The sequence below is a fragment of the Stegostoma tigrinum genome, chromosome 4 (assembly GCF_030684315.1).
Source record: "Stegostoma tigrinum isolate sSteTig4 chromosome 4, sSteTig4.hap1, whole genome shotgun sequence".
In the NCBI taxonomy this organism is placed as follows: Eukaryota; Metazoa; Chordata; class Chondrichthyes; order Orectolobiformes; family Stegostomatidae; genus Stegostoma; species Stegostoma tigrinum.
In genome coordinates this window covers 59,151,844-59,162,655 of record NC_081357.1, presented here as the reverse complement: position 1 = coordinate 59,162,655, position 10,812 = coordinate 59,151,844, and positions in this window count along the sequence as shown.

Below are 10,812 nucleotides of genomic sequence, written 5' to 3'. Positions count from 1 at the left end.
AGGGAGACAGTATCTGTATCAGTGGGAGGTGTGGGAGAATGAGATGATGCTCCATCCTGTGAACTTCAATTTGCCTCTTCAGAGGTCAACAACTGTTGCCCAAAGATAGTTGTTTCTCACTTCTAGTGATTGCCCTGTGGGAGCAGAATGAGAGACTAAAAGGTTTTGCTCTTCTAAATGTGAGCCTCCAGAATCAGCTGGCGTTCAGACTGACATGAGCAACACCACCCTTTGTGCTTGGCTGAGGCTCCCTGACATTTGGTCATGAATGAATCACCTTCTTGCAACTGCACGTCTGTCTCACCATCCACAATAGAGCGAGTGCCATGTCTTCCTGTCTACTCACGAGCTCCCTCTTCCTCCGATGGTGTTAGGATAGTTAGAAATGGCACTCTGCTGCCAGCCTGACCCTTTCCCATAACAGTGCTGGGCTTCTACTACAGTGGAAACATGAGTATTAATAGTGCCTGAGTGGCAAACTTGCTGAAAGCTTTACGGTTCCTGGCAAGAATATGGTAGTGGGCTGCTCTGAAGTGGTCTACTGATGGTTCCCACTGTCAGGCTTGCACTCTTCGAACAAGCTTTGTCCATTCATTTAATGGGGGTATTGTAGCTCACCTCATTGTTTTTAGCATTGTGAGGTCTCACTTTCCCACATATTCAGATGCTGGCTCCTATGAAAACTAGGCTGTGTGCTACTCATGCCAATGGAGAGGGGAAAGGCTTTGCCATGCCTATGGTCAGGTTTTGAAAGGGTTCAAGGTATATTTACATAAATGAAGCTGAGCCTGCAGTCCCTCAGACTGTTTGTGTTATAACCAAACAAAATAAATAATTGAGGAGATGTAAAATGAGCTACCGATCATCTAATAAGCATTTATGCTACTGCACGTCAAGACTTAACTTTCCAGTCTCTTGAACCTATTTTCTCATCTGACTCACATTTTACATTAGGTCTTTGCAGTAATCATGGGGAGAAAGTTCAAATATGAAGTCTGATACCTCCTGTTGTTCTATAAAGTTTGTTCTTCTTTCGAAGTTGTCGTATCTTGAGTCAGTAAAGTTGCATCTAAGTATTATGAAGGATGGTGACACAAGGTTTGAAGAAAGTATGTGGTGTGGTGTGAAAGTATGGGGGTATATTTCAATTTTAGTCATTTATTTTTGCAGTATAACATATGATTTTAAGTTGTATGCACGATTAGATATTTTGATTGAAGTAGATGAAAGATGCGTAAGTACTAACACTACGGGTTATTGATATTCATAGTATCTGTGAACACTCACATGGTATATCTGTGTGAAGTAGATGAAATATCTGATATGAGGTTTTGCAAATCAATAATACTGATAGAGAAAAATCTCATAATATCTAAACATGGAGGTTGAATTTGATAAGGTTGGGAATGATTTAACTTCTTTAACAAATTCCTTGTAAAGGATTCTTAAAAAAAATGTTTAGAACTCAAACTCTGCCCTCATGGTAGAATAAGATGAGTTCACGAGGAAGACAGTCCCTACTGAGATATATTGTCATTTGGAGACTTATCAAGTTTCTGTGAAGAAATCAAGCTGGAAAAAAGCAGCCCAGGCTATTATATAGTCAGAAACCTGCATTCTTTTACCAATGAATCCCTTTAGCAACCAAGCACTAAAACAGAGTGGTTATAATTCAGGAAAAAATAAAATTGTCAATTGATCTGAAAGGGAGGCAAGGGAGGAGGGGAAGTAATGTTTTCGGTTCAGGATAACATTGTGTTTGGACTGAGGGAGAGTATTCCTGCGAGAATGTCCAGTCAAGTTATATGGGTAGAACTAAAAAATAGGAAAGAGATGATCATCTGATTGGAATCTTACTATAGGCTCCCAACAGTCAGAAGGAAGTTGAAAAGCAAATATGTAAGGTGAGCTAAGATACCTGGAAGAATAATAGTGTTGTAATGCAAGGGCATTTTAGCTTTGCAAACATTGACTGTGGCTGCTAAGGTGAAAAGTTTTCGGATGGAGAGGAATTTATTACGAGTGTGCAAGAAAATTTTACTCTTCAATGTGTGGATGTACCTATTGGAGAAGGAGAAAAACTTAACCTTCTGTTCGGAAATAAGGCTGGGCAAGTGATTCAGGTGTCAATCGGGGAGAACTTTGAGGCCAGTGATCATAATTTTAATGGTTTTAAAACAGCGATGGAAAAGGATACATCTCATCAAACAGTTAAAATTCTAAATTGCAGTAAGGCCAATTTTGACAGTATTACAGAAGAACTTTCAAAAAATTGATTGAGAGAGGCTATTCACTGGTAAAGGGACAGTTGGAAAGTGGGAGGCCTTTGAAAAAAGATAACGAGAGTTCAGAGACAGTGTGGTTAAAATTGTATCAGAGATAATGGGAACTGCAGATGCTGGAGAATCCAAGATAGCAAAGTGTGGAGCTGGATGAACACAGCAGGCCAAGCAGCATCTCAGGAAGCTGACGTTTTGGGCCGAGACCCTTCATCAGAGAGGGGGATGGGGAGACGGTTCTGGAATAAATAGGGAGAGAGGGGGAGACGGACCGAAGATGGAGAAAATAGAAGATAGGTGGAGAGGAGAGTATAGGTGGGGAGGTAGGGAGGGGATAGGTCAGTCCAGGGAAGACGGAAAGGTCAAGGAGGCGGGATGAGGTTAGTAAGTAGGAAATGGAGGTGCGGCTTGAGATGGGAGGAAGGGATGGGTGAGAGGAAGAACAGGTTAGAGAGGCAGAGACAGGCTGGGCTGGTTTTGGGATTCAGTGGGGGGAGGGGATGAGCTGGGCTGGTTGTGTGATGCAGTGGGGGGAGGGGACGAACTGGGCTGGTTGTGGGATGCGGTGGGGGAAGGGGAGATTTTGAAGCTGGTGAAGTCCACATTGATACCATTGGGCTGCAGGGTTCCCAAGCGGAATATGAGTTGCTGTTCCTGCAACTTTCGGGTGGCATCCTTGTGGCAATGCAGGAGGCCAATGATGGACATGTCATCTGAAGAATGGGAGGGGGAGTTAACGGGGTGGCCATGGGCACCCGCATGGGCCCCAGCTATGCTTGCCTCTTTGTAGGTTACATGGAACAGTCCCTCTTCTGCACCTACACAGGCCCCAAACCCCACCTCTTCCTCCGTTACATTGATGATTGTATCGGCGCCGCCTCTTGCTCCCCAGAGGAGCTCGAACAGTTCATCCACTTCACCAACACCTTCCACCCCAACCTTCAGTTCACCTGGGCCACCTCCAGCACATCCCTCACCTTCCTGGACCTCTCAGTCTCCATCTCAGGCAACCAGCTAGTTACTGATGCCCATTTCAAGCCCACCGACTCCCACAGCTACCTCGAATACACCTCCTCCCACCCACCCTCCTGCAAAAATTCCATCCCCTATTCCCAATTCCTCCGTTGCATCTGCTCCCAGGTTGAGGCATTCCACTCCCGCACATCCCAGATGTCCAAGTGCTTCAAGGACTGCAACTTTACCCCCTCAGTGGTCGAGAACGCCCTTGACCGCGTCTCCCTCATATCCCGCAACACATCCCTCACACGCTGCCCCCGCCACAACCGCCCAAATAGGATCCCCCTTGTTCTCACACACCACCCCACCAACCTCCGGATACAACGCATCATCCTCCGACACTTCCCCCATCTACAATCCGACCCCACCACCCAAGACATTTTTCCATCCCCACCCTTGTCTGCTTTCCGGAGAGACGTCTCTCTCCATGACTCCCTTGTTCGCTCCACACTGCCCTCCAACCCCACCACACCCGGCACCGTCCCCTGCAACCGCAGGAAATGCTACACTTGCCCCCACACCTCCTCCCTCACCCCTATCCCAGGCCCCAAGATGACATTCCATATTAAGCATATGAAGTGGTATACTGTATCCATTGTACCCGGTGTGGCTTCCTCTACATTGGGGAAACCAAGCAGAGGCTTGGGGACCGCTTTGCAGAACACCTCCGCTCAGTTCGCAATAAACAACTGCACCTCCCAGTCGCGAACCATTTTAACTCCCCTTCCCATTCTTCAGATGACATGTCCATCATGGGCCTCCTGCAGTGCCACAATGATGCCACCCAAAGGTTGCAGGAACAGCAACTCATATTCCGCTTGGGATCCCTGCAGCCCAATGGTATCAATGTGGACTTCACCAGCTTCAAAATTTCCCCTTCCCCCACCGCATCCCACAACCAGCCCAGTTCGTCCCCTCCCCACACTGCGTCACACAACCAGCCCAGCTCATCCCCTCCCCCCACTGCATCCCAAAACCAGCCCAGCCTGTCTCTGTCTCCCTAACCTGTTCTTCCTCTCACCCATCCCGTCCTCCCATCTCAAGCCGCACCTCCATTTCCTACCTACTAACCTCATCCCGCCTCCTTGACCTGTCCGTCTTCCCTGGACTGACCTATCCCCTCCCTATCTCCTCACCTATACTCTCCTCTCCACCTATCTTCTTTTCTCTCCATCTTCAGTCCGCCTCCCCCTCTCTCCCTACTTATTCCAGAACCCTCTCCCCATCCCCCTTTCTGATGAAGGGTCTCGGCCTGAAACATCAGCTTTTGTGCTCCTGAGATGCTGCTTGGCCTGCTGTGTTCATCCAGCTCCACACTTTGTTATCTTATTTCAGAGAGAGTGTGTTTCTGTTAGTGCGAAGGGCATAGGCTGGTAGGTGTAGGTAGCGTTGAATGATTAGAGAAACTAAGGCTCTGGTCACAACAAAGAAGGAGGTATATGTCAGATATAGACAGTTGGGACTCAGAGAATACCAGGCCAGTAGGAGTATACCTCAGAGGGCAATCAGGAGGGCAAAAAGGGGGCATGAACCATCTTTGGCAAATAGGGTTAAGGAGAATCGATGGGATTGCACAAATGAATTTGGGGACAAAGGATAACTAGAGACAGAATAGGGCCCCATATCTAACAACAAGGCCGTTTATGTGTCGAACCACAGGTGATGAGTAAGATACTACGCAAGTAATTCACATCAATATGTACTGTTGAGAAGGAAATGGAAGTTAGCGAACTGAGTAAATAAATAATGATATCTTGAAAAGTGCCATATAACAAAAGAGGAGGTGCTGGATGTCTTAAAACACATAAAGGTGGATAAATCACCAGAATCTGATCAGGTGTATCCCAGAACTTTGTGGGAAGCTAGTGAAGAGATTGCTGGGCCCCTTGCTGAGATGTTTGTATCACTGATAACCACAGGTGAGGTGCCAGAAGGCTGCAGGTTGTCTAATGTGGTGCCATTATTTAAGATCAGTGGTAAGGAAAGCTGGGAAACTGTAGACGAGTGAGTGAGGTGTCAGTGGTGAGTAAGTTGTTGGAGGGGATTCTGAGGGTCAGGATTTACATGCATTTGGAAAGGCAAGGACTAATTGGGGGGAGTTAAGATAGCTTTGTGTGTGAGAAATCGTGTCTTACTAACTTGACTGAGTATTTTAAAGAAGTGGCTAAGTATGATGAAGACAAAGCAGTAGAAGTTGTCTATACAGACTTCAGCAAGATGTCTGACAAGGTTCTACATTGAAGACTGGTTAACAAGGTTAGATCACATGGAATCCAGGGGACCTAGCCAACTGGATAGAAAATTGGTTTGAAGGTAGAAGACAGAGGGTGGCGGTTGTTTTTCAGACTGGAGACCTTTGACCAGTGTTGTGCTGCAAGGATCAGTGCTGGTTTTGCTGTTTTTCACCATTTATGTAAATGATTGGGTATGAATATAGGAGCTACGGTTAGTAAGTTTGCAAATGACACCAACATTGGTGGTATACAAGACAATGAAGAAGGTTATCTCGGAATACAACATGACCTTGATCAGATGGGCCATTGCACTGAGGAGTGGCAGATGGAGTTTAATTTAGATAAATGTGAGATACTGCATTCTGGTAGGACCCTGGGAAATGTAGCTAAACAAGGGGACCTGGGGTGGAGATGTGTAGTTCCTTGAAAGTGGAATCACAGGTAGACAGGGTGGTGAAGAAGGCATTTGGCATGCTTGCATTCATTGGTCAGAACATTGAGTATGGGAGTTGAGATGTCACATTGCGGCTTTTTTTTTCCCTGAAGCATCAGAGGCTGCGGTATGACCTCACTGAGAGTAAAATCATGATGGGTGTGGTAAGCAGAGAACTTGGGAAAATAAATACTGAATTCAATATCTTGAATGGCGTCCATATTACAGAAGAGGAGGTGGTGGATGCCTTAAAACCCACAAAGATGGATAAATCCCTGGGACCTGATCAGGTGTACCCCAGAAATTTGTGGGAAGCTAGGTAGGAGACTGCTGGACTCCTTGCTGAGATATTTGTATCATCAAAAGCCATTGGTGAGTTGCCAGAAGACTGGAGGTTGACTAATGTGGAGGCCAGCCAACATCTTTCTCTCAGGGCAGGGGAGTCCAAAACTAGAGGGTATGGGCTTAAGGTGAGAGGGGAAACAAGACTAAGGGGCATTTTTTTTTCACACAGAAAATGGTGCATGTATGGAATGAACTACTGGAGGAAGTGGTAGAATCAGCTACAATTATAGCATTTAAAAGACGTTTGAATGGGTACATGAATCGCAAGGGTTTAAAGAGAGATAGTAGGAACTGCAGATGCTGGAGAATCGGAGATAACAAGGTGTAAAGCTGGATGAACACATCAGGCGAAGCAGCATCAGAGGAGCAGGAAAGCTGACATGTCAGGCCTAGACCCTTCTTCAGAAAAGATTTTCTGAAAATGGGTCTAGGCCTGACACTTCAGCCATTCTGCTCCTCTGATGCTGCTTGGCCTGTTGCGTTCATCCAGCTCTACACCTTGTTATCTAAGGTGTAGAGGGATAAGGGCCAAAATACTGCATGGCTTTAGGATATCTGGTTGGTTTGGAAAAATTGGAGGGTCTGTTTCCGTGCTGTATAACTCTATGACTCCATACATTGAGCCAGATCTGCAATCAGACAAGTCATCAACTAGGTGATAGATAGCATTGAAAACAAATTCTTCAAGAATCCTATGTAATCTGTTTCCAACCAGTGACAAAAACAATCAATGAGTAATTAGAAAGATCACAGTCACTGAATCCAAGTGGGCATATTTAGACGTCTCTCGAGTCAGCCCAAATGCAAGACAGACTGACAGCAAATATTTTGTCATCAATAAACAGTATCCTCACCCTCCGAAAGGACATGCAGTAGATTAAATGCTCCAAGATTGAGCATGGGGAGAAAGAGAGACATTGATTGCCATGGAACATGTGAGACTCCATATCAGAATTATTATAGTACGGCAGGAGGCCATGCTGCTCATTGTGCCCGCATTTGTTCTATTATATAGTGCAAATCTCCCACCTTTTCCCATATTCCTTGGCTACCACCATTAATATCTAAATAACCATCCAAAGGCCTCTTGATTGCCTCAGTTGAGCCTGTCCTCACCAGCATTGCAGTCAGTGCATCCCATGTCCTAACCAGTCACTGTAAGTTTTAACTTATATTACCCTTGCTTTGTTTGCACATCATTTAGAATATGGGTGGTGGGCTCGGTGGGGAACAGAGGTTGTTTTGGATGGGGCATGGGTAATGTGTGAGAGTTGGGGAATGCGAGGCTGGATGAGCGCTCTTCAACAAAGTGGGAGAGCACAGGGGCCAGGCATTTGCCCAGCCAACCATTGTACCTAGCAGCCTCCAAACCTTTCCTGGGGACAGCAGACGTAATTCCTGTTTTCACCTCCTCGCCAAGAAGTGAAAATCATAACCTCTGGGGTACATTTCCCCCCATAGACTTGCAGGCTGGGAATTGTTGACGTGGGAGTGAAAATTAAGAGCATTGATTCAAAAGGATCCAACATTGCTTGAATATGTAGTTGGGGAATACAGCAGGTCTCTCCCAACCACATATTAGAAGAGAGACTCACCCTGATTCTTTGTAAGAAGGCCTTCCCCTGGAATTAAAATCACAGGAACAGAGGTCTTACCATCTGAGAGCCACTGATAAACCAGACACTGGCTGATTTTACGCTTAACAGTGCCATAGGAGATGCACTGATCACTGCTGCAAGGACAAGCACTGGAGTCCTGGGTCGTGGAGCAACCCAGGGTGCAGTTACCTAATCTGGGATAGGGGAGTTGGTTGCCAGGTGGGGGGAAGGCCATGGGGTGACGGGGGCCAAGAGGCTTAGAAAAATGGCAAGAGGGGGCTAACTCCCAGCTGGTGCCTCTCCAACCCAATGTTGTGTTCTTTAATCAGGTGCTGCATTCCTTTGACAGAGGAACACCAGCTCCCCTTCCCTGTGAAAGACAAGCCGGCCACATGTTTTTAGATGCCATGCACAGTGCCCAAAGAAAGGCTTGCTTGCAGCTGGTTGAATGCAGCTTTTAAGATGTCCTGAGATGGCCCTGAATTAGTCTTTTAATCACATCAATTGGCATCAGTATGGAAAAATACTGACCTGAGCCTAATTCTGGTCAAGGTGGGAAGGTAACAGTGTTCAGGTACTCCACCATCCTGCATAATTCAAGTTCATGTTCAAGTTCACCATCAGCAAGAGCAAAGGATTCCACTCCAAACAGGTAGCTGGGCAGTCTTAGATCCTGTGTGCCTGCCCTGCATTCAATCAGTGCATCCCCAGCCTTTTTCACTCTCTGTTCAACTGGCAGGTTCAATTGAGATATTCAAGAAGGCATTGGATGATTATTCAAGTAGAAACTGTGGGCAGGAATATATGGAAAAGGCAAGAGATTGGCTCTAAGTTAAAATACTCAGGCAGTCACTTAAAAACAATGGGCCAAATGGCCTTCGTCTGTAATACAAAATTCTCAATAATCAATAACAATTCTTAACAATTCACAATGATTCCTCTTGCCCAGGACATTAGTATTCACTGCAGATCTCTGATCTATGTCCCCTCAGACTTCAAACACCATACGCCCCCACCGTCTTCAGGTTCTGAATTCATTCCTAGATGTCTGACTGCCAACCAAACCCTCAGCCTAAGATTTAGAAATTCACCCATTCTTAGGATCGTGATCTTCCCAGTTATGTTCCCAAACCCTCAATTTCATGCTAGGGTCTTTGACTTTCCTTCCAACCTCTAATGCACCACTACCACCGAGGTTCGCTCTTATAACCCACCCCATGCCAATCCCTGTTTCGATCTTCTATCCTGGTATTGATCCCTTTCCCCCTCCCTCAGGATGGCAGCTCACTTTTCTCACCCTCCCATTGAAGCATGCTTTACACACTCAAGGGCTCTATCAAAAACAATAGAGAGGGATTAGGGGATCTGCAGTTGAGGAAAAGAAAAACACATGTGAAACATTGCAATCAAATGTGACATAGTCAGAAAAGACATAATGGAGAAGGATAAAGTGGGAGAATGAAAATTTCAAGTGTGATGTAAAAATTAGGTAGGTACCTGATTTTAATTTAGCATTATTCAAAGAGTGAAGGTGTCAAGATAATATCAGGTAATCAGCTGTTTCAGATATAACTATCAGTAGCACCTTCCCACTTTACTTTCCTTTGATTGGTTCTAATTGTACAAGAGTATGACTAAACTGTGAATAATTTGGAATTTGCAGTATTTTGATGCACTGTAAGTAATGAAAATGTAATTGTTGCTGATGGTTACTATGTCATTTGACTCACTAAACAGGTTAATAGATGTAATTTGTACAATGTATTAGGCATATTCAATAGAAATAATTAATTTAACAGTACTTAGAAAACCTTAGAAGTAGAAAATGTCTACTTCTTGAAATTTCCATTTGCTTAATATGAACTCATAACCCTAAATATTTCATTTAAAGTAAGCTAATTCTACCAAAATATTCCTTACAGGAATGACATTTTAGCAGGCGAGAAAAAAAATGTAGAAAAATGCTTCTATCAGTCAGAATTTTGTTTATAATTTAGGAAAAGAACATTTGACTTCTCATAACATTCATTTGTCAAACATTTCAAAATAGATATCAACTTATCCATTAACAAAAAACCGAAACAACTATGGATGCTGTAAATCAGAAACAAAAACAGAAATTGCTGGAAAAGCTCAGCAGGTCTGGCATAATCTCTGGAGAGAAATCACAGTTAACATTTCCAGTTGAGGGACCTTTCCATAGAACTTTATTCACCATTTTACAAACAGTAATTTCTAAATAACAGGTTTTCATAGTAACCTGAATTTACCTTGACAGCCAACCAGAAAGATAAGACAATTACAAAAACAGCTAATGGTGAATATTACATAAGTATTTATTATTGGAATGCAGTATAAGTACATACATTACTTACATATAAACAAATAATGTGTACAGTCAAATATACAGAAGTTATAATGCTTACAAATTCCACAGTGAAGTTTGTAATATTTGATGGCAGGCTAGTTATTTTTTGTTATAATCGGACACCTCTTATAACAGATTAAGGAAAAAAAATTGTTACTTTTCCATTTGCATTTATTTTTCCATCACCATATTGGACCTAATTTCATATTTTTGTGGTGGGTTATTTGAGAATCTAAGATTTCACTATTATTTGCTATACATGCAATTTTACTAACCAGATTGAGATTGTGCATAAAGGTGCTCAGGAAACCACTGTCACTCACAAATTATTGAATGTTGTTGCAGTCACTGTCCCACATTGTGTGTTTTAACGTTTGAAAAGGAAAGAAAATAGTTTTGAATTGCATCCTCAATACGAACTTCTGTGAAGAAAACTGCCCCCTTCTTTAGACATTGCATATTCATAGAAAATGTTCAGAAAATGGTCATGGCTACCCAACTGTGAGTGTACGTTCTTCCAAGGCTCATAACGAAAAAT